Genomic DNA, 25,525 nt, shown 5'->3' with positions numbered 1-25,525 from the left:
GAATTTTAGCAAAAAGAAAAAAACAAAAAACCAAGTAGTTTCAGCCATAGCCTAGTCCTATCTAGGACCTTTATGTATGGCCACAGATATGTATCCTATATAGACGATTCAGCAGCTAAGTTTGCTATATTTGAAATAGCTGTTGAAATGCCCTGTACAGAAGGCACGGGAATCATTCCCAAGTCTGCTTGGTACCCTGATGGGTCTGCCAGTGGGAAGCCTCCCACATGGACAACTGTGGCAGTACAACCCAGTACTGACACTATATGGTAGGAGACTGGCGTTGTGCAAAGCAGTCAATGGGCTAAGTTAAGAGCAGCATGGATAGTAACAGTGCATGAACTGGGAAATGTGCGACTATCTGTACAGATAGCTGGGCTGTTTACAAAGGCCTTATGACCTGTATGGCAACCTGGAAGCAGGAACAATGGGCAGTCATAAGTCGTCCCCTTTGGGGACAAGGATTGTGGAAAGACATCTGGGACACCTGCCAATGATGAAAATTCCAGCTGCCAATCGTGTGCCAGGAGGCAGTGGGCATCACTAGAGAGTGCCCTTCATGCTCCCTGTGTCGCCCACGTAGGCTGTCACACCAGATGAGACACATCGGCCCGAGAACATCCCGGTGACCTGGTGGCAAGTGGATTACATCAGCCCCCTTCCACTCTCAGAGAGGGCAAGTTCTCCTTTTACTGCCATGGACATGGCTACAAGACTTTCTTAGCTTCCCTGGTGGGGAAGCTGAACCAGTAGGAATTCAATGTTTGGGGAAAGTGTGAGCTTTGTATGGAGTGCCTACTCAAATATACCATGACTGGGGATCCCTTTCATTTGGCAGATAGTCAATCCTGGGTCATGGATCAGGACATCATGTGGACATTTCATCTGCCCTACAATCCCACAGGTACAGGCCTTACCAAAAGAATGAATGGTTTCTTAAAGGAACAGCTAAGAGATGATATGAGGTGCTTGCAACATGGACTAAGGGCCTTAACTCCCATTTTGCAACCTCAGGGCTGCAGTTCCAGCTCCTTTTGAAATGCTAATGAAAGGACCAATGCAGGCTCTAAGGATACAAATGAAAGGGTCAGATGCTTTGTAGCCTAAAAGGGGAAAAAATAATAATTGGTTGCTGCTTATGCCTCAGACGGTGCAAATGGGAGAAAGGGCCAAAGGGCCTTAGTGCTGGCCTGTGCAGCCACACTGGTTGGAAACCGTAAACTGATGGGGAATAGGAGTCACCCCAAATATTGTAATCTGACACCAAAAAATGCCTGTTAAAAATTTTTATCACCAATCTGGGACTTCCTATTTCCACAGGAACCTTATGTGCCCTTAGCTATGTGGTTCCCTCTTCTGCCTAGACTAATAATTGATGTCAAAGTGGAGGACTCTCAAGATTTCCAGGGGAAGAATATTTAGTATTTAAAACCATCCCATAATGCTCCTCTCTCTGGTGCCTTATTATCAACAAATGGAACCCTAGCATTTATGTTGTTAAATCAGCAGAAATTACCTCCTTATGTTTCCCCATAAACATCTTTCTTCTCACCCATAGTTTTCTAGCAAACACCTTCCTACAGTGGGCCTCAGCGGTAACTCATGCTCACAATTGAACCCAATGTTGGGTTTGCACGTACTTGCCATCTTTACGCACCACCAGCCTTCCTTAGACTGTGGTCCCTGTGTATCGGACTGCATGGAATGCCCTGATGGCCTGGCAGAATTCAGTGCATTGGAAAACCTGGAAAAGAATCTTTTCATTTAAAGGATGTTGTACATGGGGTCAGCCCTCTGTCCCTGCAACCTTATATAACTCTTTGCCTGTACTCCTAGTAATTGGGAAATGGTTTAATTCCCTTTCTTGGCCATGGTGGCATCTCTTTGTGAGATCATTATCTCTGTGTGTGGGATTCCTAGTGTTCTGTCAGCTCATACTGTTGTTCTGAAATATGGATGCAATGTCTGTCCTATGATCAACGTGGTCTGGTGCGTGGGGTGGATTGTGGAGGCCCAGTTACTGCATGTAGCCATATGACCAGGAAGGACAGAAGCTAAACATCATCAGATCTCCTCTGGGGGGTGGGGTGTAGAAGAATGTACAGATGGTATCATTAGCAAATTATTAAAACTCCCCTCCCTTGATAACTGTTGGTAACAAACTTCCAGACCCCTGTGTCTTGACACCCTGTTGAAACAGTTATCATACGCTTGCCCTAACCCTTATAGGCTGGCCCTTGTAAACTCCCTGGCCCTTTGCACAGCACTGACTTCCTTTTTTCCAGATGGCTGCCACCGAGGAAGCTCTTCTCCTGTTTGTAAGTCGCAATAAAATTCATGTGTAAATGTCTGCCTAGTGTGTTCTCTGGTCTTAGTGTTGTGTCGACCTGAGCTCTTCAAGAGCTGGGTTGGAACACCTCACTTGGTACATAAGAAGCCTTCAGGAAAAATGAGTTAACAATGATAAAGCTAATAAGGATGGTACAGTGAGAGCCACAACCTCCCCCTTTTATTATGCTCTCCAAAAGTCTTTAGTGAAGTGATCATGCATTATATACATGATAAATTAGAATACTAAAAATTGAGCAAGCAAGCAAGCAAAGAAGTTTCTAATGATGAAAATCATCCAGCTGAGACATTTTGGTGTTTAAAAACACCAAAGCCCCTAGACTTTGTAGATTCTGCTCCTCACTGCCCAAGCCTGTGCCTCTGAGCAGATAAGCACCTCCTGTCCCACCCATGACAACTTGCAGTGTTCTATGTCAGCAGTCTAAGCTATTTTGTTAGGAAATATTCTATTATCGTTGTTTAGTGTTTAAAACAGTGGAGAGCCTGTCCCAGAGCAAAGGGGTCAGTCAGGGAGAGGCCCTGAGTGTCGCTGAGAGGTGATGCCCACCGAGCTGAGTACAGCAGACTTCATGATGGGACCTCTGGAAGAAGACGGGGCATCAATGATGGACCAGGCTTCAGCTGCCGGTCAGAAGGAAACAAACCATGGTGTGGGGGTCAGGTCAACAGGCTGGAGCATTTACTGCATTTTGATCATTATCCTTTGGGACTCCAAGGAATAGTCTTGGGGGGGGTCACCTGAGACCTAAAGCCGGGAAACTCTTCAGAACTACTCATGTCAGGAGCCTTGTCGCTGCTGCTGCTGGTCCAGGGAACACCCCTCACCACAAAGCCCCTGGATGGAGCCTTGGACATCTGCACTGGGGACTGAGCCACAATCTTTTATTCTTTCTCCTATCTTACAAAGAAGGCCAGTGCATGTTGTGGTTTGACAGCCTCTCGCTCATATACCTTATAGATATGTTTTTCTATTAGGTAGAGACTGAAGATTGAGGGTTCCTGCAGGCATCTGAGGTCTCAAGCCGCCATTCATCAGTAGAGTTGGGAATCGCAAAGGAAATCCAAGTTCAGTTTGAATGATGATTAAACTGCTTGTACTTATTGAGTTCTCACCACATGCCAGGCAAATGGTGCTTTGCATCTATTAGTGCATTTATCATCATAACAGTCCTTTGATGTACTATGAGCATCTCCATTTTACAGGTGGGGAAAATGAGGCAGAAAGAAGTAATTTCACCAAGCTTGATGTGTAGGGCTGGATTTGAACCCAAGTAGTTAAATTCAGTATTCTGGTAATTAACCATTCTGCTATGTTGCCCAAGTTCTAAGGGCCTTCTGTGTGACCCTGCTGGGTTATAGAAGAGCACACAGCTAAGCCTAAAGCAGGGGAAGTTTCCAGGCGCTCTATGATGCTGCTGAGGTCAGTGATGATCTTGTAAAGATGTTGCCCCTTCTCTGCGATGCCTTATACTATGTAATCAATTGAAGAAGAAAGGTAGCCAATATTGTAGCAAAAGTAAAAATGATTCAAAGCATAGTTATGCTTTCTGAAGCTGTCTGTGGGCTAAGTACTTTTTGATTGGTAACAATTATATCATCAAGAATGATAATAACTGCAATGGATTGAAGGACACTAAATATGTTGAAATATATGACTTTATCATAATGATATGGAAAAAGCCCCAAACTAATTGGTCACTATTGGGGCATGCTAGAGAACTAAGTCATTACTTTAAAAATTGGTAAATAAAAGGAAAGCATAAAGAAACTTATCCTGCTCTCCTTATCTGAACTGTACCATGGTAAAACCAATTAGTAGATGAAAGAAATTTCCCAACATGTGAATGAAGACAGAAGAGAGTTAGAATATCACTGTTACTACCATAATGAATTAGTGGATGTAGGCATTGAGCATTAGCAGTGCTGACATCATAAAACACTCACCAAATATGTACACCCAGATGGAACAACATACTACCACCTATAAGGTAATTTTGTCAAAAATTTGAACCTGATTATGATCAAGCTCCTAGATCCAAATATTAATTTACATAAAACATAGAGAACAGAGGCATATGTTAAATGATGCATCAGTAAAATCCAATCTGTGGGAAACTTCAGAGAACAATCCAATTTCTTTAGCAAAAACATGGCAAAGAAAAAAAAAAGAGGAGAGGGAACCTTTGAACTAAAAGATACTTTTAAGACACATCAACTAAGTATATGGATCCTGATTCTAGCAAACACTGCAAAAAGTTTGGACATTCTTGAGACAAGTTGAAATTTGTACATCAACTGAATATTTAATGGTATTAAGGCATTACTACTTAAAAATAAATGTAATGACATTTTAGTTATGTTTTGGAAGAATCCTTATGTCTTAAAGATGCATATAAAATTTTATAGATGAAATGATATGATGTTTTGGATTTGTTTAAAAATAATGTTGGAAGAGGGAATGGGGGTACAGGGATGAAGCAAGACTGGCAATGAGTTGATAATTATTAAAGGTGGGTAATATGTATATGGTAGTTAGATTCAGTTGCCAACTTGGCTAGGTGAAGGCACCTAGTCTGTTGCTGTGGACATGAGCCAATGGTAGGTGAACCTCATCTGTTGCTGATTTACATCTGCAGTCGGTGAGGAGGCGTGCCTGCTGCAATGAATGACGTTTGACTTAATTGGCTGGTGCTTAAATGAGTGAGTGCAACGCAGTACAGCCAAGCAGCTCGGCATTCCTCATCTCAGCACTCGCAGCTCAGCCCAGGCCTTTGGAGATGCAGGAAGGAATCACCCTGGGGACAGTTGTTGGAACCAGAGGTAGTATCATTGCTTGAGCAAATCAATACATCCCCTGGTACCTGGTATGCAGCTATTGATCTGGAAAATGCTTTTTTTCTCAATAGCTATTAGTAAGGACCACCAGAAACAGTTTGCTTTCAGCTGGCAAGGTCAGCAATATACTTTCATTGTCCTACCTCAGGGGTATATCAACTCTCCAGCCCTATGTCATAATCTTGTTCACAGAGACGTTGATCATTTCTGCCTCCCACAAGACATCACACTGGTCCATTATATTGATGATATCATGTTGACTGGACCTAGTGAGCAAGAAGTAGCAACTACTCTAGATTTACTGGTAAGGCATTTGCGTGTCAGAGGATGGGAGATAAATCCAACAAAAATACAGGGGCCTTCCACCTCAGTAAAATTTCTAGGTGTCCAGTGGTGTGGGGCATGTCGAGATATCCCTTCTAAGGTGAAGGATAAGTTGCTGCATCTGGCCCCTCCCACAACCAAAAAAGAGGCACAACTCCTAGTTGGTCTTTTTGGATTTTGGCGACAACATATTCCTCATTTGGGTGTGCTACTCTGGCCCATTTATTGAGTGACCAGAAAAGCTGCTAATTTTGAGTGGGGACCTGAACAAGAGGAGGCTCTGCGACAGATCCAGGCTGCTGTACAAGCTGCTCTGCCACTTGGGCCGTATGATCCAGCAGATCCAATGGTGCTGGAAGTGTCAGTGGCAAATAGAGATGCTGTCTGGAGCCTTTGGCAGGCCCCTATAGGAGAATCACAATGCAGACCCTTAGGATTTTGGAGCAAAGCCTTACCATCTGCTGCAGATAACTACTCTCCTTTTGAGAAACAGCTTTTGGCCTGCTACTGGGCCTTAGTAGAGACTGAACACTTAACCATGGGCCACCAAGTTACCATGAGACCTGAGTTGCCTATCATGAGTTGGGTGTTGTCTGACCCACCAAGCCATAAAGTTGGGTGTGCGCAGCAGCACTCTATTGTAAAATGGAAATGGTATATACGAGATAGAGCCAGAGCAGGTCCTGAAGGCACAAGTAAGTTACATGAAGAAGTGGCACAAATGCCCATGGTTTCCACTCCTGCCACATTACTTTCTATTTCCCAGACCAGAGCTATGGCCTCTTGGGGAGTTCCTTACAGTGAATTGACTGAGGAAGAGAAAACTCGGGCCTGGTTTACAGATGGTTCAGCACGATATGCAGGTACCACCCAAAAGTGGACAGCTGCAGTATTACAACCCCTTTCTGGGGCGTCCTTGAAGGACAGTGGTGAGGGGAAATCCTCCCAGCAGGCAGAACTTCGAGCAGTGCACCTGATTGTTCATTTTGCTTGGAAGGAAAACTGGCCAGAGGTGCGTTTGTATACTGACTCATGGGCTGTTGCTAATGGTTTGGCTGGATGGTCAGGGACTTGGAAAAACCATAATTGGAAAATTGGTGACAAAGAGGTCTGGGGAAGAAGTATGTGGATAGACCTTTCTGAGTGGGCTAAAAACATGAAGATATTTGTGTCTCATGTGAATGCACACCAGAGGGTAACTTCAGCAGAGGAAGATTTTAATAATCAAGTGGATAAGATGACCCGTTCTGTGGATACCAGTCAGCCTCTTTCCCCAGCAACTCCTGTTATTGCCCAATGGGCTCATGAACAAAGTGGTCATGGTGGTAGGGATGGAGGTTATGCATGGGCTCAGCAACATGGACTTCCACTCACCAAGGCTGACCTGGCTACAGCCACTGCTGAGTGCCCAATCTGCCAGCAGCAGAGACCCACACTCAGCCCCCGATATGGCACCATTCCCCGAGGTGACCAGCCAGCTACATGGTGGCAGGTTGATTACATTGGACCACTCCCTTCATGGAAGGGGCAGCGATTTGTTCTAACTGGAATAGACACATACTCTGGATATGGGTTTGCTTTCCCTGCATGCAATGCTTCTGCCAAAACTACCATTCATGGGCTTACAGAATGCCTTATCCATTGTCATGGTATTCCACATAGCATTGCTTTGGATCAAGGAACACACTTCACAGCAAATGAAGTGCGGGAATGGGCACATGCTCATGGAATTCTCTGGTCTTGCCATGTTCCCCATCATCCAGAAGCAGCTGGATTGATAGAACAGTGGAATGGCCTTTTGAAAACACAATTACGGTGCCAACTAGGTGGCAAAAACTTGAAAGGCTGGGGTAATGTTCTCCAGGAAGCTGTGTATGCTCTGAATCAGCGTCCGCTGTATGGTGCTGTTTCTCCCATAGCCAGGATCCATGGGTCCAGGAACCAAGGGGTGGAAATGGGTGTGGTACCACTCACTATTACCCCTAGTGATCCACTAGGAAAATTTTTGCTTCCTGTCCCTGCCACCCTGAGTTCTGCTGGTCTACAGGTTTTAGTTCCAAAACGGGGTGTGCTTTCTCCAGGAGAAACAACAGTGATACCACTGAACTGGAAGTTAAGATTGCCACCTGGTCACTTTGGGCTACTTATGCTTCTGGATCAACAAGCCAAGAAGGGGATTACATTATTGTCTGGGGTAATTGACCCTGACTATCAGAAGGAAGTAGGACTGCAACTACATAATGGAGGTAAAGAAGAGTTTTCTTGGAATATAGGAGATCCCCTGGGGCGTCTATTAGTACTACCATGCCCTGTGATTAAAATCAATGGAAAACTGCAACAGCACAATCCAGGCAGGACCACTAATGGCTCTGAAACTTCAGGAATGAAGGTTTGGGTCACCCCACCAGGCAAAGAACCACAGCCAGCTGAAGTGCTTGCTGAGGGTAAAGGGAACATGGAATGGGTAGTGGAAGAAGGTAGTGATAATTTATCACTATGAACTTCGACTACGTGATCAGTTACAGAAACGAGGACTGTAATGCTGTTTTGTTCATGTTATACTATTTAAGTTGTAAGATATCAAGTTTAAGAATGAATGTTGCCCAAGTATTTGCACCCTATTCTGGAGAGATTTAATGTGTTTCCAGTTATATGCAGGACAGTTGAGTATTGTCAGGTAAAAGAAAAAAAATGTGTGCCTATTTGTTTTCATTTGGAAATTAAGTATGGTTTAAGGTGATATATATATAGGTGCCAAGTTGACAAGGGATGGACTGTTATGGTTAGGGACACGTGTCAACTTGACCAATTTGTGGTACTTGTTTATCTGATTGGGCAAGCGCTGGCCTGTCTGTTGCAATGAGGACATTTCCTAGGATTAGGTCATGATCACGTCAGCTGCATCCACAGCTGATTGCATTTGTAATCAGCCAAAGGGGAATGTCTTCTACAATTAGTGATGCTAAGTCTAATCATGGGAAGCCTTTTAAGGAGGACTCAGAGGAGACAGGTTGCATTCCTGCTTTGGCTGGTGAGCCTGTCCTGTGGAGTTCGTCCAGGCCATCCATTGGAGTCATCGGCTTCGCAGCCTGCCCTGTGGATTTTGGACTCTGCGTTCCTACGGTCACGTGAGACACTTTTATAAATTTTATATTTGCAAGTGTTCCCTGTTGATTCTGTTTCTCTAGAGAACCCTAACTAATACAGGGCTAAAAAGAAAAAGGCTTGACAACACCTATGTTGGCTGTGATATGAAGCAATTGAAGTATTATACATTGCCTATGGGAGTGTAAAATCATCCAGCAACTGTGGAAAACCGTTTGACTGGTCTTAATGAAGTTAAACATACGCCTACCTCTACGATTTAGCCATCCCACTTCTGGCTATTTACCCAGGAGAAATGAAAACACAATGCCTACAAATAGATTTAAGCAAGAATGTTAATAAAAACATTATTCACAGTAGCTAAAAATTAGAAACAACTCAAATACCCATCGACAGGAGCATGGAGAAGCAAATTGTAGTATATTCATACACTGCGATGCCACGCACCAATGTGATGAACGAACTGCTGTATCAGCAGTAGCAGCAGTAATGTGGCTGAATTCACAGACATGATGCTGAGTAAGAGAAGCCAGATGCAGAAGAGTCTCTCTTGTATTATTCGTTTCATATGAAATTCTTAGAATGGTGAAATTAATCCACAGTGATAGAAATCAGAGCAGCGGTCCTCTCTTGGAAGGGCAGGAGGGATCTTCCTGGGGTGATGGTAACGTACTGTGTCTTGAAGAGGGTGGTAATGGGTGCTTGTGTTGGTTGAAATTCATTGACCTGTGTACTTAGGGTCTATCCATTTCACCGGGTGTAAATTACGCCTCAACGAAAATAAAGTGAAGTCACTGAGGGGTTCAGGTCACTGCTTGTCCGGTCTGAGGCATACAGACAGAACTGTTGATTGTTCTAGCACAGCTGCTAAGGCTGCCTCAGCCTGGGAAGATCCCAGGGGAGTGGGGTCTTCCAGGGCTAGATCTTTCTATAGCCTGTTCAGGCTCAAAAGTTGGGCTACAACTAAATAATTAATGACTTTACTTGTGTTCTGAGTCTCCCATTTCCCTCCTCACCTCATTGATCTTCACAGTCCAACCCTGAAAATTTGTGTAACTTGCGACTGAAAGACAGATACGGAAAATGGTCCCATGTGAACTCATGTTAGTTTACTGAGTCACAGATTCTCAGATTTGGGGGAAAATTCCAGGCAATAGAATCCAACTACCCATCTGACACTGGAGGCCCTTCAACATTTCTACAAAGGGGGAGATTCAAGTATGGCACAGTGGCAATTGGGGACATGTCTTAGTTTTCAAGGGCTGCCACTGCAAAGTATCACAAACAAACACGTGGCTTAAAACAACAGAATTTTAACATCTCATGGCTCTGGAGGCTAGAAGGCTGAAATCAAGATGTAGGCTGAAATCAAGATGTAATAAGTCTCTAGAGAAGCATCTGTTCATGCCTTTCTCCTGGCTTCTGTTGGTGACTTATCGGCAATCCATGGCATTCTCTGTCTTGGTCATCACATGGTATTCTTCCTGCTGTCTGTTTGTGTCCAATTCTCCTCTTCTTATAAGTTTGCCAGTCATATTGGATTAGGCCCATCTCCAATTCATTTTGGCCTCATCTTAACTAATAACATCTTCAAACACCCTATTTCCAAATAAGGCCATAACTGCAGGATTGGGGGTTAGAATTCAAACATATCTTTTGGGGGGACGTAATTCAATCCATAACATGGTGTGGGGAATCCTAAACTCACTGGAGGCCCCTCTTTTCCACCCACCTCTGGATTAGGATGTTGTGTGTGAAAATAATGAAGCAGGAAGTTATTTGTATCATAACACATATGTTTACACACACACACACAGTATAAGTTTAAATCTGTAACTGCTGAAAATGATGAACAGCAGGCTATTACCTAAAATGTTAAGCATAAACAAGGGAATGAGACAGTACCCAGAGATAAAATTGCTTTTAATTCAGAGTTATAGCCATCTGTTAAAGCAAGGGGCTCAAGAACTACCCTGGCAAGGACCTGCCAGCTGGACCTGGCAGTCTGGGCATCAGTCTAGCTCTGCAAACAGAAGAGGAGATGATAAACCTTGAGTCAGTTATATATGTAATATGGAGCAGCTTCAAGGCCAATTTTTTGTCTTAAAGTTTTGAGAGAAACACCTTACTTGTTGCCCATATCTTGAAAGAGCTCCAATGTACTTAAGCTGTTTAAGATGGCATTTTTGCCTGTGGTGTCTCCATTCTTTGAAGTCAAGAGTCCCTTTCCTATTTTTTTTTTCCTTACTGTTCTTGTGGTCAACAGAGATGTCTCTGTGAGTGAGAGGAATAAGCACAAACGTTAAAGAATTCTGACCTTTGTCTCTCATTCTTAGTTTGGAGTCAGAACTGTCTATTATAAAGGAAAGTGTTAAAAAATGGGGAACTTACTTTATCCAGAGGTAATTCAATCCATCTTAGTAGCTTCTTCACAAGAATTCTCTTGGTTAAAATGAAATCTGCTTTCTATAGCTTCCAGTCATTGATACTAGTTCTAACCTAGAATCGCATAGAACCTAGAATCGCATAGATCATATATCATATAATGGCCCTTAAATGTTCCAAGGCAGCTTGTTTGTGTAATCAGAAATCACTGAATTCAACAGTATCATGTGCTTCCCACAGTGCTGGCCCATGGCAGAGCCTCATAAATGGTAGTGGTTACTAGTTGTACTAGAGTGCTTTTGAGCCACTTTCTTCTTGAGCTAAGCTCTTATTTAGCAAAGCGGTTCACTGGCATCATAGAATTACCAAAAATGGAGGTTCCCATCTGTGGTAGGTTGAATTATATAAATCCCCCAAAACAAAACAAAACATGTTCTTAATCTTAATCCATTCATGTGGTTGTGAACCTATTGTACATAGGAGCTTTTAAAGATATTATTTTCAGTTAAGGTGTGACCAATTGAATCTGGTTGGGATTTAATCTTGATTATTAGAGTCCTTTATAAGCAAAATGAAATTCAGACAGAGAGAGAGAAAGTCCTCCTCTGGCAGGAGTCAGAAGCTGAAAGTCACGGAGCATGAAGAGAAAGGAGAGCACATGGCCATGGGCATTGCCACGTGATGGAAAAGCCAAGGACCCGAAGACTGCTGGCAGCCAGCCCCAGAACACCCCCATTTTTTTTTTTGGGAGAAAGCATTGCCTTGCTTGTACCTTGAGTTTAGACTCCTCCTAGGCTTAAAATTGTGAGGCAATGAATTCCTGTAGTTAAGCCAATTTATTGTATCGTGTTTGTCTTAGCAGCCAGGAAACTAAGACACCATTAAATAACAACACCTTTATTTGTAACTGTTAGATACCAGGATACCAGACAACTGGAACGTCCTTCCTGTACCATCTACTACCGCCACCTTACCCTACCTCCACCTTACCTTTATGAAGTGCTGAATCAGCCTTGAAGGCTTAGCCGAAGTTATTTCCTCTGTGAATTTCTTTTCCCTTCTCCATGGAGAACTGTCCATTCCATTTCTTCCCTCGAATGGACACTGGATACTCTCCAGACATCTATTTGATTTTTAAAAAATGTGTAGTATTGAATGCCTCTTGGTATTTTGAGTAATCTAGCAGAGTGCCTGGACATAGTATATGATAAATATTTACTCAAGAAAGGATAACTTTTGGGGATATTAATTATACTATTTTTTAGAGCTTGGTGAAAAGTTTAAAATTTTCTCCATGCCTCATTCTCCTATTTCAGTGCTTTTCAAACTTGACATTGTATTGTAATTAGCTTGGAAATTTGTGAAAATAATGATGTCTGTTTCCTATAAATAGCATACCTCTGATATTATTGGTCTAGGGTACAGCCTGGACATCAAGATTTTAAGTATGATATCTTAGGTTGCTGATTCTAAGGTACAACCAAAGTAGAGAAACTGCTTTATTCCGTTTTTGTGGATGAGGAAACTGTCTTCCATAGAGGTCATATGTCTTGCTCATGTTAGATGGTGGGTAGAAACGAACAAAGCACTCAGGCCTTCCGACTCCTGCTCTAACATCCTTTCTAATGTATTACTTATGCTTTCTTCAAACAGAAACCCCTATCTCCACTGGGGCACTGATGAGTAGTTCCCAGTTTACATGCCTTGTGGTGCCTGTTCATCTTATGTTATGGGTTGAATTGTGTCTCATCAAAAGATGTGTTGAAGTCTTAACCCCTGGTATCTTTGATTGTGACTTTTTTGGAAATAGAGTCTTTGCAGATATAATCAAATTAAGACGAGGTCATGATGAATTTCTAATCCATCTACGAAGAGGAGAAGAGACACAACATAGAGAGGAGCATGGCATGTGGTAATGGAGACACACAAGGAGAAGAAAGCTATGTAAAGATGGAGGCAGAAATTGGAGTGATGTGTCTACAAGCCAGGGAGCATCAAGGATTGCAGGTAAACACCAAAAGTAAGGAGAGGTGCATGGAATGGATCTTCCCTAGAGTCACTGATTTTTGTTTTGGACTTCTAACCTCCAGAACAATGAGAGAGCAAATTTCTGTGTTTTAAGACACCCAGTTTGTGTTAGTTTGTTATGATAGTCCTAGGAAACTAATACAACTTCCAATTCTAGGATAAAAGATTAGAAAGCAGGTTTCATAGTTCTATTTCTCAAATATCAGTAAATAGTAGTATTTTGTGGGAAAATGATATCACTTTTTTATTGTATTTTAGTAAAGGAAATAACTCCACTTTTTATGTCATCCCCCTGGTGGAATTAATAAAAGAAATTTCCTTTTGAATGAAAACAAAAATGAGTAAACATTTTTATTTTTTACTGAATTGGTCTTTGTATGTAAAGGGTGTTCACCAGAAACCTAGAATGCAATCTTTAAGGCAGGTAGTTGTTGCCTCTACTTTAGGTGAGGATGTTCAGTATTGTACACCATCCAAATATTTCCCCAAACCTCCTGAAGCCTGGATGAGCACTCCTTTTTACCAATATTATTCTTCCAGATATCTAAGAACCATCAGGCCACCCCACTTATGGAAAGTTGAGGAAGCGTGTTCTGGTTTTCTATTTCTCTGTGAAAGACAACCTGGAAAACCTGCAGCTTAAAACAGCAACTATTTTATTATATCTCATGATTTTGTGGGAGCAAGGCAGGGATCAGCTAAGTGATTTCTCTAGTTCCAAATCACATCATTTGAGGCTACTCAGAAGTAACCAGCTGAAGGTTAGGCTGGTCTGGGGATCAGCTAGGCCTGTGAACTAGAGCACCTACACGTGTCCTTGTCAACATGCTGTTCTCAGGGTATTCAGACTTCTTACGTGACAGCTCAGGGTGCTCAGAGAGAGGATTCCAAGGGACCCAGGAAGAAGCTGCAAGACTTCTTATGATTAGCTTCAAAGCTACCAGGACCATGCTTCTGTTGTATTCCGTAGGTCATGCAGGTCACTGAGGTCAGTACAGCTTCTATCGTACGTCCTTAATCTAGCATAGTGTACAATATTAAAATTAACTAAAAAAATTAAATTTTTCTAATAACTAACAAAAATAATAAATGCTACTACAACTTTGGGTTAATACAGACCCTTTGCCTAAATACTTTCACGCTAAAAAGCCCTCACCATCACTTATCTACATACTTTAGAACTCTTTAATTGTATATAGAGATGGGCACTGTTTGATTTTTTTGGTTTTCTTTTACTGAGATATATTATATATGCACATGCCATATAATCATCCAAAGTGTACAATCAGTGGTTCATAGTATCATCATATAGCTGTGTATTCATCATTTCAAATGATTTTTGAACATTAGTTACTTGATTCTTAAAAATCACGTAGCTGATCCATTTTATAACAATGGAATGAGGCAGGAGGCCTAGGTTTCAATATTGGCTCGACTTTGACTGACTTGGTGGCCTTTCTGGGAAGAGTATGGTTTCTCCCTGGCACAGTACTATTTTAAGAAGGAAGATCAAATGATCGAGAATTAGGATGTAGAAAATATCTAAGTACAGGACAATTTGTTGCCTAGAAATATCCATATACCCTTTACTCACTGGGACAGAAATAATTTCCTAGTGGCAATTAGTATAATGGGATTAAAAATGGCAGCCGTAAGTACACACACAGTAATGATGGGAACTGAAGGAAGACCAAAGAAATGTCTTAAAGCATGCTGAAGCAGAAGGACATGAAGATGAGCTAGAGGGCAGTTCACAGGCTACCTAGGTACAAAAGAGCAAGGAATGTAGTTTGCTCTGAATCACAGCCTCAGTCGAAGAATGATATATAACAACAGAATCTTCAAGCAATGGCTAAAACCATAAAACACAATACATGGAGATGGCATAGTGGTGGGAAATGTGTACTGAACGTTTGCATGCGCGCTTTTTGTGTGCAAGGTCAGGGCCAGATATTTTTCATTCTGAACTAATATGATTCTTATAGGCAGTCACGTGAAGTAGGTATTACTTTCCCTTCCCCCTATTTTGCAGATTAGAACCTGCTTAGCATCCTGTTCATGGTCCCACAGTGAAAGACCTGTAAGACCCCAAACATCATGGTTTCCCCATGTCAAAGTGTCTTGGACAAGCCAAGAAACCATCATTATAGGAGGACAGTGTTTAGAAAGGATAGTTCTTAAGCATTAGTTCTCTTAACTTTGGAGCATAATTACCATTAGTTTTTTAGATTCTCTTTGAAAATAAAGAGACTATAGCCTCTTGTGTGTTGTTTGAGAATACAGCCTCTCAAACCTATCCTCACTCTCATTAGCTGTTTTTGACTACTTGCAAGATTCTCCACTACTATCTGATTATTTCATGGAGAGAAAACTGACCCTTAGTAGAAGACATAGATATAGATTTAAGAAAGTTAGTAGCAGTCATTTTTTGTTGTTCTTTGAAAAGTGCATGAGTTATGAATGGATCTCAAGAACATTGGACTGAGTGAAAAAAAGCCAACCTCTAAAGTTTGCATACTGCATGATTCCGTTTATGTAACATTCTTAGAATGTTTCTGTTCATATAACATTCTTAGAATGACCTAATTATAGAGGTAAGAACAAATTAGTAGTTTCCAGGGCTTAGGAATGGTGAGGGGGATAAAATTGGATAGGTATGACCAGAAAAGGGCAGCACGAGGGAAATCTCTGTGGTGATGGAAAGTTCTGTATCCTGCTTGCAGTGGTGGTTACTTGTATCTGCTCATGGTAAATTGACATAGAATTATACATATGTACTGCATAGATATCAATTTCCTGATTTTGATATTGTACTATAGTTATATAAGATGTAACCCACGGGAGGGAATTGGGTGAAGGGTATATAGGACCTCTTTGTGCTATCTTCACAATTTCCTGGGAATCTATAGTTTTTCAAAATAAAAGTTAAGAAAATTATGCAAGTTATGCTTGATTGTTAAAAAATTAAAGCAATAGACATATACCAGCTTTAGGGGGCAGATATACCAGCCCCCTAAATATGCACTCTCCCCTCCCCTTTCCCCACCATTTCCTTGGAGATAAACACAATTATTATTTTGGTGTATATGTCCTCCAGGGCTTTTTTCTATGAGCATATGAGCACGTGCACATAAAATTTAGCAAAAACCAAAACAAACATAAAACCTCAATATAGAATCATATTATTTATATAGTTTTGCAATTTATTTTTCTTTCCTTCAAATTTTGTTTTTTTATTTTTTAAAAACTTTAGATGAAATTTATGTTTCCATTTTATCTTCACTTTTGGTTTATTAGTTATACCTCTTTTTTAAAAGATACACAGTGGTTACTGTAGAGTTTACAATATATATCTTCAACTTACTACTGTTTACCTTCATGCATAGTGTCCTATTATGGAATTAGAGAATGCTTTCCAGGACAGGTGGCATTACAGATGAATTTGAAGGTTATGGAGAATGTCAACAGTTGGTCTAGGAGGAAGTTCATTCCAGGCTAAGCAAATATGCTGGGCAAAGGCATGGGTGTGCCAAAGTACATGGAAGAACAGGTTGGGTATGAGTGAAATGATACTGCAGATGCTGAAACTGAAATTGGGAAAAGGTGGAGACGTTCAATAAGAATAAGGGGGCATATAGAGAGATGTGATGATTTATAGGCAACTGGGGCTAAGGGAGTGTTTTAGTTTGCTAATGCTGCTGGAATGCAATATACCAGAAGTAGAATGGCTTTTATGAAGGGGATTTATTAAGTTACAAGTTTACAGTTCTAAGGCCATAAAAATGTCCAAACTAAGATATCCGGATAATGATACCTTGACTCTGAAGAAGGGCCGAATGGCATCCACTGTTTTCTCTGTCACATGGGAAGGTGCATGGCCAGTGCCTGCTGGTTCTTTCTTAGCTTCTCTGAGGCAGCTCTGGATTTCTTCTTTTAGTTTCCCTTGGCTCTCTCTGGGTTCTGGCTTGTTAGTGTTTCATGGAATGACACATGGTGATGTCTGCTGGGCTGTGGTTCCTGTCTAGCTTCTGTTGGTTCTTCCAGCTCCTGGCATCTCCTGGGTCTTCTGTATTTCTGAACATCTGCATCTCAGCTTTCTCCAAAATGTTTCCCTGTGTTAGTTCTAATGACTCCAGTAAACTAATCAAGACCCACCTTGAATGGATGGATTGACATTTCCATCTAATCAAAAGGTCACACCCACAACTGGGTATGTCACATCTCCATGGAAATAACATAAACAAAGGTGCTATCCTAAACAATAAGTCTGCTCCTACAAGATTGGATTGGAACAAGAACATGGCTTTTCTGTGGTACATAACAAGTTTCAAACCAGCATTAGGGAACAGTGTGGGAAGAGGAAGTTACAGCTTAAAGGGTAAGTAGTTTCTGTTTGAGATGATGAAAAAGGAGAGGTAATGGATGTCAGTGGTAGTAGCACAATATTGTGAACATAATTAATACTACTGAATGGCACACTTGAATGCGATTAAAAATGGAAACTTTGTGCTCTATATTGGTTACTTCAATAATTTTTTAAAAACTACCTTTCCCAGCCTCTCCTGAAGTTACTGGTGGATAAGGTGGACGGGGGAGTAAATGGAAGTTGTTGGGTGGAGCTATGGACAAGTATGCTGTGCCTTTTTGCCCCTGTCCTCAATCTCTTAAAAAAAGAAAGAAAGAAGAAGGGAGCATTATTATGGGTATGAGTGGTTAGAAAAGGCTTTGTGAAGGGGGAGGATGTATTTTGAAGGGTGGGTAGGATTTGGATAGGCAGATTGCAGGTAGAAAAAAAAATCAGAGGCAGAGGAAACAGCATGAACACAGTTTTAGAGCTGGCTCGGAGAGCAAAGTTCTTAGGGGGCCAAAGAAGTGGATGTGTGTTGAGAACAAGAAGTACCCGATACTGCATCACATTCTTTCCTGCTGCAGGATTTTCACATATGCAGACTCCTCTGCTTAGAATCTTTCCAGGAAGCACTAGAATACTTTTGGTCCTGTAATAGAAACCCAGGTTGAAAAGACCGGGGGTGGTTCAGACTTCAGCTCCTAAGGTTTTCAGAGCTCTGTCTCACTATAATGATCCAGATTCTGCCAGTCTCTTAAATGGTGTTTTCACTTTCAAGCTGGGTTTTCCTGTTGTAGAGAGATGGCTGCCACTAGCTCCCAGGCTTTGTGTCCTTGTTCACATCAAGTAATAAAAAGCAGCCCTTTCCTTACCGTCACACAGAAGCTCTGAGCATGACTCTGATTAACTTAATTTGGGTCATATACCCACCTGTGAACTAATTACTACCATGTGCTGATCATCTTAGGCCACGCCATCTCTCAACCAATCACGATGGCAAGAAGGATTGATTGGACCAATAAGGACCCATTCATTGAGATAAAGGTGGGCTCTATGACGAGTGGCTTGTATACAATGTGTATGTAAGGGATGTATGGGGAGGGTATAGGGAGGAAGGTAATCACAGTGTTTTCTCCATTGCTTCCCTATGTGCCCAGCTAACTCATATTCTTCCTTCAGCCCTCACCTTAAATGTTATGTCTGTAAAAAGGCTTTCTCTGATCTCCCAAACTAAATTAGTTTCCCTGTTCTAGCTCATGGCACCCTGTAATTTTCCTTCCTAGCACTTATCACCTTTTAAATTATACTCTTATTTGGCAGATAATTTGCTAAAAGTCTGATTTATCCACTAGACTCTAAGCTGATGGCAGGTCCTAGTTGGCACATAATAGGCACTTTATAAAAATTCTGTAGAATGAATGAGTTCATCTCAACTCCTTTTCAATAATGAGCAAAATAACTTGGATCAGCTTCAAAATTGGCATGGTGTGTGGGGGTGGGAGTTTTAGTTTCCTGGCTACTCAAATGAATACCATACAATGGGTTGGCTTAACAACAGGAATTCATTGGCTAGCAGTTTCAGAGGCCAGAAGGACTGCTTCCTCCAGCGATGGTATCTTCTAGCTGGCTGGCAATCTTTGGGTTCCTTGGTTTTTCCGTCACATAGCAATGCACATGGTGTGTCTCTCCTTGGTCTTTTGGGTTCTGTGGACTTCCAGCTTCCGACTGCTCTGTGTGACTTCTTTCTCCGTCTGATTTTTATTCTGCTTATAAAGGACTGGAGAAGTCTTGATTGAAGCCAACGTTTATTCATTTGGGCCTCACCTTAACTGTAGAAGAGATCATCTTGAAGAGATCTTGTTTACAATGGGCCCCTCCCCCCAGCAGAATGTAGACCAAAACAAAGGACATTTCCAAACTGGGGTACACAATTCAATCTACCATCGGGTGGGCATAAAAGAAAATACTAAGTTCAGAACTATGTTACCATGTATTCAAGAACTGATAAGAACCAAATACAACACATGGGAACCTCCAGTAATAAGACGGAAAAATTAAAAGTTTCAAAATTATTGTAAAAGTTATTGTAAATGACAAAGTTATTGTAAATGACACTGTCAAATGTCAGTTTTGTGTAAAAATTTTGTCATTTGTAATAGTATTCATTCCTGCTCTCTTTCATTATCAGGATTATACTCACATCAGAGCTAATTTAATGTGCTTACACAGATCAGGTCTATCTTGCTTTTCTTACAACAAATTATTTGCATCAGAAATGCATGATCTTGGAACCAAGGCTATAAAGAGGTTTTTAATCTGTGCTAAAGAAATTATTATAAGGCAGTGAAACTGCTGTCATTCAAAACATACCTTGTTTTCTCCTGACTATTTTATAATTTATTTTCATATCAATTTTTGGTACAAATTTCAAACAGAAAGATTTAGGAAAAAATCAAGTTTCAACATTTTGAAATATTTATGCCATCAAATGTGAGTCTAATTGTCTGAATTTTAGAACTTCATCTACTCTGTGAGACTAAAGGAAGAGAAGTTTATTTTGTCCAGAACCTAAATTTTCTGTAGCACATAATCTAACTCAACCTATCTGGATATAGATCATTTAAACAACCCAAACATAGGGAGCCCAGAATGGGAATGAAGACTTGTAATCCCATATAGCTTAATGTAATGTCTGGATATATCCCATGGTATTGAGCACATAGTTAAAAGTTATTGGCAAAATCCCTTGAGCAATGGGAGAAAAAATATGCAACTATTAAACTTTACTACTGGGGAAATCCCTGATAATGTCTCAAACATTAGGAACTCCCAAGTTAATAGGCCTTGATCTTGAGGCTTGCTCTTGTGAAGCTTATTTATGTAGTAGAGAGCTTAGCCTACCTATAGGTATGCCTGAGTTACTTCCAAAAGACCTCTTTTGTTGCTCAGATGTGGCTCCTCTCTCTCTCTAAGTCCAACTCAGCAAGTGAAATCTATTCCTGTTTCCTCTACGTAGGACATGACGTCCAGGGGTGAAAGTCTGCTTGGTAAGGTGGGAGTTGACTCCCACGGATGAGCTGGCCCTGGTACCATGGGATTGACAATGCCTTCCTGACCAAAAGGGGAAAAGAATTGTAACAAATAAGGTACCAGTGGCTGAGAGAGTTCAAATAGCATCGAGAGGCTACTCTAGAGGCTACTTGTATGCAAGCTTTAGCTAGACATTGCTAATTATCATGGTTTGGTGACCCCCAACCAAAACCATTCCTGCCAACCCTAAAGAACACCTAGGGCTTTATCTGAGACTCTACAAAGGTTCCATGCACTAAGATAACTTTCCAGAAATCTATAACTTCCAGATGGGTTCCCAGGCCAGTTAAATCCTGAAACCCAGAGGCGCAAGCCTCTTCAGAACATCAACTAGTTCCATCTCCCATCCCTTATTATCAATAGCCCTTTCCAATGTGAAAAAGTTAGAACGGGCATAGCCCAAATACCCCTAAAGATTGGGAGAAAGATCAAAGGAGGAGGTGGAGTTATAACAGAGGAGGTAGGATTTAACAAATGAGTATGTCTACTGAATCGTTATATTGATATTTCTTTTAGTCTCTCATGTCTTGGAGCAGCTAGAAGTAAATCTCTGAAATCTATTCTACAACTAAGTGTTGTGGTGTGCTCTGATATTTATCGCTTTTTGTATATATGTTAATTTTTACAATAAAAAATAAAAAATTACTGAATAAATGAAGGAAGAAACCAGTTTAAAAAAAATGTGGGTCTATGCTTTCCCTCCAAACTTTAGCATTCTGATGAAAGATGTTCATTTGAAAATCCACCCCACCCATAAAGTATCCATTAAATTTATTCAAATTGTTTGGACAGCCTTAATATAATTTTTTTGGTATGCTTTCACTGGGGAAAAGTTCTATTATTGGATTGATTCGGAATAAACATTGAAGTATTTTAATGATCATTAAATAGTTATTGATTTCATAATTTTCAAATGCAAACAATTTTTGAACTGTTGTACAAAAAGCAGCCCATGTATCACATGTTTAGTTTCTAGGAGAATATGTGAAGAAATTTATGTTTCCTTTGATTTCATCTTATAGTCTTTTATCCATTCTTTTATTTTTGTGTTTACAGAGATTGAAATTTCAAATCAGTAGGAGTAATATGGAAATTAAAGATCTAAGTGATATTTTTTCTAAAGGGAATCTGTTAATCAGCATTTGATAGAGTGGATATGGGCTAATCTATTTAAGTAATGATTTCATTCTTTTAGGCAATCTATGGCTATACCACTCATTTGAGAAAATAAGTTACAATTCAAAGGGATTCTCTTCTTGGCCCTCACCCACTGTTGGTCTCAGTATTGATTAAAATTGACAAGAATCCCATTACATGAAGAGATAAAAACAATATGTACAATTAGAGAAATAAAAAATTCCATGCCCTACTTGTGCCAAAAAGCATATTTTTCAGATTGTGCATGACACAGTCAAAACAATGAGATGGAGTTTTGTGTGGCTTAAGACTTTGTTGACATTTTTTGTGGCTCATATTTACTATACTCAGTATTATTTTGTTTTGCTCATGAGAAAACATAGCACACATTGGAAATCATTACCGCCTTCCCAGAACTAAAGCAAGAAACTGGCTTTTTAAAAAATGTTAATGTTGAAATTAAACCAAACTGTTTCATCCTTTGGGAAGGTCTAGGCGGTTTTCCAAATCAAATTGGGTTTTTAATATCTTTTCAAGAGAATCAGCTCAGCTTGGTGAGACAAAAACTGACACTAAGACATTTATGTCCCTGTCCAATTTCAACTGTAACTTTGGACAACTGCCCAGTGTTTCTAGGCCTCAGTTTCTCCATCCATAAAAAGCTTTTCAGTTGGTGTTCCATGTTTGTTGAATGAATGAATGAAATAATAACCAACACTTCTGAGTGCTAGCCATATGCTAGTAATTTATGTGCATTATCATATTTAAGCCCCATGAAGTAGAGAAAGTATTTGTCCTATTTTATAGAGGAGAAAATTGAGCTTAATCAACTTGCCCAAGGTCACACTGTTAGCAATGGGTGAAATTTCAACTCAGGCAGTATAAACCAAGCAATTTTGTGTTATTAAACATGCTATCTCTGATGCTTCTGTCCCAGTCTAGGAAGAGAAATCCAGCTAAAGGCATCTAACAACACTCCACCTATCTTTTTCTTGGTGAGCTTGTTTCTGTGCTTTGTTATGTGATACCACACCAGGAAGGAACTCAGCAGGGCTGGAATCTCTCCCCATGTCATCGCAGTGATCTTGGGTGCAGGCAAATTCCTTCACCTTTTGTGCCTTGAAGAGTGTATAACTAAGGTCCTTCTAAATTAGAGACAGAATGATTGACCTCAAAATATATGCTGCCTTTTGGCCCTTTGGGGCATAGAGCTACGTGTCACTGCCCTCTGTTTCAGAAATCAAAATATAACCCCCTCAAAAAGAAATTTGACAGCTGGTAAAACAAATGGTCAGTGGCTGCTTCAGGCTCAAATGGCAGTGGCTTGAGTTCTGGAGGAGGAGACCCGCTGCGGTGTATGTAGGCCACAGATGGCATCCTAATTGACATTTAGAAGGTGTATACATGGACACTGAGGTTGCATTATATGATTTTAAAACCTTAATTTCATTTTGAAACCAGTTGGTACTACATAGTAACTGGGCTATGTGGAGTTGAGGTGGGATTCTATGTTCTTTGTGGCTTAGAAATACATTCCATACTTTGGAATCATATTGAAATCTGATTTATAAGGTGAACATATTCCAGGGCATAAATGGAATATTTCACAAAGCTGAAGTGAAGTGACAGCGACTCTACTTATATGATGGCTGTTGAGGGTGTGCTGCTGCAGAGGTAACCCTCTGAGTCTTGAACAAAATTGGAGATGCTTTGCTGTGTGGAAGATAAAGGTGAACTCAGCACCTATGACACCAGGCATGACAAACACATCAGAACTGAACATGCTTAGATCATCCCTAAGCTAATTTTTACTTATCCTTTTAACAATGCAGTTTGGATGAGAGGAAGAGGAGAATAGAGAAGCTATACCAGTGAACGAGAAGGATAGGCTAGGCAAAGAGTGGGGGGGAGAGGTGGTAAGAAAATAGCAGAAAATTGTTTGTGTTTCCTTAACCAGAATCACATATCCAAAAGAGATTCATGCTTTATAAACTCTTGAAAGTATTTATAAAAACACATGACATTATAAAATCCCATCCCAGACCCCCACCTCCAAAAAATGCATTAAAGCTGTGATATAAGTCTGAACATAGCAAAATACTGTGTTAATTTTGCAAGCTTACAATAAGTTATCTTAACACAAAAGAGGGCTGTTTTAATTGCTCTCAACATAGTGTTTGCATGTTTGGTGACTGTTCTAGTTTGCTAGCTGCTGGAATTCAATATACTAGAAATGGAATGGCTTTTAAAAGGGGGAACTTAATGAGTTGCTGGTTTACAGTTCTAAGGCTGAGAAAATGTCCCAATTAAAATAAGTCTATAGAAATGTCCAATCTAAGTCATCCATCCAGGGAAAGATACCTTGGTTCAAGAAAGCTGATGAAGTTCAGGGTTTCTCTCTCAAATGAGAAGGCACATGTGAGACACAGTCAGGGCTTCTCTCTCAGCTGGAAGGGCACATGGCGAACACAGCGTCATCTGCTAGCTTTCTTTCCTGGCTTCCAGTTTCATGAAGCTCCCCAGGAGGCATTTTCCTTCTTCATCTGCAAAGGCTGGTGGACTCTCTGCTTGGTGGTGCTGCAGTATTCTCTGCTCTCTCCAAATCTCCCATTCTCCAAAATGTTTCCTCATTTATAGGACTCCAATAAACCAATTGAGACCCACCCAAATGGGTGGAGACATGTTGTCACCTAATCCAGCTTGGCAACCACTCTTGACTAAATCACATCATCCAGGGAGATAATCTGATTACGATTTCAAACATACAGTATTGAATAGCGATTATTCTACCTTTATGAAATGGGATTTTGATTAAAACATGGCTTTTCTAGGGGGAATGCATCCTTTTAAACCAGCACAGTGACATAGTATTTTTCTGATTTAATTGTGTATTTCCTTACTTCCTTTGGTTTCGGTCTGTCAAAGCAGATTCTAATGTTGATGCACATAAATAAAAAATTAAACAGTTAATAACTGAACAGTTTAGTATTCTTGAAGTATTTTTAAAACTCAAAGCAAAGTTTACATAAAAAATTATCAATAAGAACCTCTAAAAAGAATTTTTCATTTTAATTTACTTTCCAAAGTACACCCAAGGACAGAGGTCCAAAGGTGGTCATTCAAACCATATACAATGTATCATTTATTAAAGTGGAAGTAAAAAATAGAAGTAATTAGTAAAATCGTATTAAAAAACAGTAAATGTTATTAAATTTTTAATGCATAAAACTGAGTCCCATAAATGTTCAAATTAATGATTATTTCAGGACAAAAATGTGTATTTACTAAACACTATCTTTCCTTGTACAAGTTATCTGATTGACAGCACTTTAATCATTTGAAATATGTTGTATGCATTTTTTAACTGAGAAATTTTCATGCATTCTTATATGGTATATAATCAATGGCTCAAAATATCATCACATACTTGTGTATTCATCACCATGATTAATTTTTAGAATATTTGCATCACTCCAGAAAAAGAAATATAAAGAAAAATGAAAAAACTCATACATACCATACACCTTACCCCTCCCTCTCATTGACCATGAGTATTTCCATCTACCCGATTTATTTTACCTTTTGTTCCCCCTATTATTTATGTATTTTTTATTCATATTTTTTTACTCATGTATCCATACCCTGGATATAAGGAGCATCAGATACAAGGTTTTCATAATCACACAGTCACATTATAAATGTTATATCTGTATACAATTGTCTTCGAGATCTAGGCTACTGGAACACAGTTCAACAGTCTCAGGTACTTCCCTCTAGCCACTCCAGTACACCATAAACTAAAAAGGAATACTTATATAATGCATAAGAAAAATCTCCAGGATGACCTCTCGACTCCATTTGAAATCTCTCAGTCACTGAAATTTTATTTTGTCTCATTTCTCTCTTACCCCTTTTGGTCAAGAG

At 40.3% G+C, this 25,525-nt stretch overlaps 1 protein-coding gene across 7 annotated transcripts in view; it reads left to right on the top strand.

The window, feature by feature from the left end:
- Window positions 1-25,525, top strand: part of LNPK (lunapark, ER junction formation factor) — a 174,876-nt gene that overhangs the window by 5,861 nt on the left and 143,490 nt on the right. For 4 of the 7 annotated variants that reach the window (XM_077154228.1, XM_077154220.1, XM_077154229.1 and 1 more), the window contains exon 1: window positions 15,634-15,774. The exons of the other annotated variants lie outside the window; for them this stretch is intronic. The gene's annotated coding sequence lies outside the window, so the exon portion shown is untranslated. Of the gene's footprint in view, window positions 1-15,633; window positions 15,775-25,525 lie in introns of those variants that run through there. 7 annotated transcript variants of the gene reach the window in all.

Source organism: Tamandua tetradactyla, chromosome 3 (genome assembly GCF_023851605.1).
Source record: "Tamandua tetradactyla isolate mTamTet1 chromosome 3, mTamTet1.pri, whole genome shotgun sequence".
NCBI classification, from domain to species: domain Eukaryota; kingdom Metazoa; phylum Chordata; class Mammalia; order Pilosa; family Myrmecophagidae; genus Tamandua; species Tamandua tetradactyla.
Note: the sequence above shows the minus strand (reverse complement) of the source record. Positions and strands in the feature narration are given on the sequence as shown.